The sequence below is a fragment of the Nycticebus coucang genome, chromosome 20, assembly GCF_027406575.1.
Source record: "Nycticebus coucang isolate mNycCou1 chromosome 20, mNycCou1.pri, whole genome shotgun sequence".
Classification (NCBI taxonomy): Eukaryota; Metazoa; Chordata; class Mammalia; order Primates; family Lorisidae; genus Nycticebus; species Nycticebus coucang.
The window spans coordinates 68,729,122-68,733,716 of record NC_069799.1 but is presented as its reverse complement, the minus strand read 5'-3'; positions in this window follow the sequence as shown (position 1 = coordinate 68,733,716).

Sequence of the window (4,595 nt, the reverse complement as noted above, 5' to 3'; positions counted from 1 at the left end):
CATCAAGTGTGGAAATTTCACATTTCACTGAGCGGAAATTTTTTTTCTATATATGTTGCTTAACATAGCAAAGAGGAAGACAAATAGCTTTCTATATAAAGAATTGATCAGACTTAACAAGCTGCTCTCCGGTGAAGTCCGGCACTGTGACATTCAGCGCAGAGAAGAGCAGCCCTCCTTCTACCTGGCCACCTGGCCACATAAACAGATCTCAGAGGCTGGCTCCATTACATAAGCTTTGCTGAATGAAAATGTGTTGTTTTAAATCTAATGGCAGAGTTCTTTCCATCTTGAGATCTTTACCATGCCATCCTGGAAGGTTTGCTGAGATTCAGGGGAGTGTGCCCCACTTGTTGGCTGCCCTTGCCCCAGGAAGACAGGACTGTTAAGACAACACACAGGATATCCCTGTTCTGACCTGCACCATATTGCTCATTAAAGGGCGCACAGTAGAATACTGGAAATTATTTTTGTAAGTATACCGAAAAAATACTGCATAGGGAGGCCGGGCGGGCTGTAATCCCAGCAATTGGGAGGTCGAGTCAGGTGGATCCCCTGAGCTCATGAGTTCCAGACCAGCCTGAGCTAGAGTGAGACCCCATCTCTAAAAAATAACCAGGTGTTGTGGCAGGCGCCTATAGTCCCAGCTACTTGGGAGGCTGAGGCAAAAGAATTGCTTGAGCCCAAGAGTTTGAGGTTGCTATGAGCTGTGCCACCACAGCACTCTACCAAGGGGGACAAAGTGAGACTGTCTAAAAAAAAAATACTGCATAAGGTATATGCTGTGTTCTCAAAGATGTTACAACTTGCACGGCAATGAGATGTTTATAAAGAAGACAACGGGCTGGGCACAGTGGCTCACACCTGTATTTCCAGTACTCGAGGAGGCCAAGGTGGGTAGATTGTCTGAGCTCAGAGGTTTGAGAACAGCCTCAGCAAGATCAGGACCCCATCTCTGAAAATAGCTGGATGTTGTAGCGGGCATCTGTAGTCCTAGCTACTCGGGAGGCTGAGACAAGAGAATCGCTTGAACCCCAAGAGTTTGAGGTTGCTGTGAGCTGAGATGCCAGAGCACTCTCCCAACGTTGAAAAATGAGACTGTCTTAAAAAAAAAAAAAAAGAAGAAGAAGAAGAAGAAGAAGACAACATATAACGAAGGAAGACTACGACGATGTCAGGAACTTCAAGTGTGGATGGGTTTCCTTTGGTGGAAAGACAGGAGACATTTTTGAAAAATAACATCAGCTTGAGCTTGGTGTTTATGGGGAACACAAAAGAGAGAAAACTGGACCCAATGGGTCTGAGAGGGCTGGAGGGATGAAAGTGGGCTGCCTTATGGTGGCCATTCAGCCAGACTTGGGAAAGGTACATTTCACCTAGAAATTCCTGGTCCCGGGGACAGGCATAGGTTGACCCGAATGCTGCGGAGGAAGTCTTGAGCCTGTGTGGGAAGCTGGGACTTCCAATCTTGAGTTAGCAAAACACAGCAGCCCCGATGAGAGGGATTCAGGACCAGCTGCTTCCTCTACAAGGAGGAGCTGACCCTAACCCTGATCCTGACCCCTGAACTCAGTCTTGCCAACAAGAAAGTCAGGTTGTTTGCTGTGGGGTGGAGACATGAGGAGGTCTGTGGAAATGCTTGGAAGAAAATGGGCATCCCCTCTTCCCACTCTGCAAGCGGATGCCCTGGCTCAGCCTGCTGGGCCTCGCAGCTGTTACCCCGAACGGACATCCTCCTGCCCTGTCGGTGGAACAGGGATGCTCCTAATTCCCATGGCCTCCCCCTTCTCCCGCCACTGCAGGCCAGCTGGCACCCTGACGCCCCACCACATGTTCCATGACACAACTGCTTTCATTGTGCTGTCTCTCCAGCACACATTTGCTTTTCAGAAATCTGAATTGTGAGTGTCTGGGACTCTGTCTAACGGGATCTACACCAAATACAAATGTGAGGTGAACAGCCGTGGCACTCAGAAGATGTGTGAGCATGCTGTCAGGTGTCTGTTGTCTCCACTTCTCCGTTGTCAGTTCAGATCCAGATTCATTAGTAGAAGGCCCTGATGGAGACATCCCAGAAATGGAAGGGAAACCACTTTGCCTAGGGGCATAGAAGGGCAGAGACAGCGGAGGGGGAGAAAGGGGGAGGGGCCAACCCTGCAGAGCCCCACCCCACTCGCCCACCTGCCACGACTGGGCCCCTTATATATTTTTCTCTCCCCCTTCGTTCTGCCCTGAGCTAGACTAATTCTAGGGTCTCATTTTCCCAGAATACTTTAACAAGGGCCTTCTTTTCCATACCTCCTATTTGCACAGACTCAAGTCAAAAGGTGAAAAGAAACTCTGTCCCAGAAGTTGGTTCTCTTTCAGATGTAACAGCCTCTGCAAAGTGCACGAAATGATGAGTTAACATATGACCCTTTTGCAAATAAAATGCTAACAGGCCACCTTAAAGTTAGGAGTGGCCAGGGAATCGCTGATGGCATTTGATATTCTTGTGTTTATGGGTCTTTAAGATGTTTTTAATTCTTCATGTGTCACAAAAATATAAGTACATATATGCCATGCCTATGTTTTTAATTCATATTTTATACACTTGTGTTCTTGAACATAATTCAAAGACATTTCAGCATTCCTATCTGTTGTGGACAGAATGTATGTGTCCCACGCTAATTCATATGCTGATATCATAACCTCTGCGAGGCTGTATTTTGAGTAAGGAAATAATTATAAGGTTTTTTTTAAATTTTTAACACTATAAGGTTGGGCCTGATCTGATGGAGTTAGTGTCCTTATAAGGAGAGACCCCAGAGCTCCCTCTGCTCTGAGAGGACATGGAGAGAAGGGTTAGGTTTAGAGCCCTGGGTGAGCCAGGAGGCAACCCAGCCAGGAACCACTCTGCACCTGACCCCAGGCTCCAGCACCAGCCTGTGCTTGTGAGAATACATTGTTTCTAGTAAGCTCCCCTTCCCTCTGTTCCCTCTCCTCCCCCACCTATTCCTCCCTGCCCCACTCCAGCCTCCTCCTCCCCACCTCCATTTTTGTTTCTTTGTTTCTTCTTCATTAAATCATAAAGGTGTACACTGATGCATTTATGTGGCACAGTGTACTGATCTGATATACAATGTGAAATGTTTACATCAAACTGATTGACACATCCATCACCTCGCTTACTTATTTGTTGTGGTAAGATAATTATGTACCATTACATTATACACATTAGGTAGGGTCCCACCAAATACCCTCCGTCCTCCCAGCCTCCCCCCTCCCCTCGCCTCTCTCTCCTCTTTCCTTCTGGACTATAATTACGTTTTACCATTTGTATGAATGTGTAGGTGATTATATACTGATTCCATAGGAGTATTGAGTACATTGGATACTTTTTTTCCCCATTCTTTTTTTTTTTTTTAGAGACAGAGTCTCACTTTACTGCCCTTGGTAGAGTGCCGTGGTGTCACATGGCTCACAGCAACCTCCAGCTCTTGGGCTTACATGATTCTCTTGCCTCAGCCTCCCGAGCAGCTGGGACTACAGGTGCCCGCCACAACACCCGGCTATTTTTTTTTTGTTGTTGTTGTTGCAGTTTGGCCGGGGCTGGGTTTGAACCCGCCACCCTCCGTATATGGGGCCAGCGCCCTACTCACTGAGCCACAGGCACCGCCCTTTCCCCCCATTCTTGAGATACTTTACTAAGAAGAATATGTTCCAGCTCCATCCAGGTAAACATAAAAGATGTGAAGTCTCCATCTTTTTATGGCTGCATAGTATTCCATGGTGTACATATATTACAATTTGTTAATTCATTCATAGATTGATGGGCACTTGGGCTGTTTCCATGACTTAGCAATTATGACTTGGGCTGCAATAAACATTCTGGTACAAATGTCTTTGTTGTGAAATGATTTTGATCATCTGGTAGAGATCACCTAGTAGAGGAATTGCAGTATCAAACGGTAGCTCTACTTTTAGCTCCTTGAGTATTCTCCAAACTTCTTTCCAAAAGGGTTGGATTAGCTTGCATTTCACCAGCAGTGTATAAGTATTCCCTTCTCTGCACATCCACGCCAACATCTGCAGTTTTAGGATATGTTATGTGGGCTAATCTTACTGGAGTTAGATGATACCTCCAAATGGTTTTGATTTGCACTTCTCTGGTGATTTAAAGGTGGTGAGCATTTCTTCGTATGTTTGTAGGCCATGTGCCTGTCTTCTTCAGAGAAGTTTCTATTCAAGTCAAGCCCACATAGAAATGGAGTTATTTGTTCTTTTTTTGTTGATTAGTTTGAGTTTGTCACCCTCGGTAGAGTGCCATGGCATCGTAGCTTACCGGCAACCTCAAGCGCTTGGACTCAAGCTATCCGCTTGCCTCAGCCTCCCGAGTAGCTGGTACTACAGGAATCCCCCACAAGGTCTGGCTATTTTTAGAGATGGGGTCTTGCTCTGGCTCAGTCTGGTCTTAAATGTATGAGCTCAGGCAATCCACCCTCCTTGGCCTCCCAGAGTACTAGGATTACAGGTGTGAGCCACCATGCCCAGCCTATCCCCCCCCACCTTTTTTGGAAAACATTCAGTGATGAGAACTTATGTCAGAAATAACC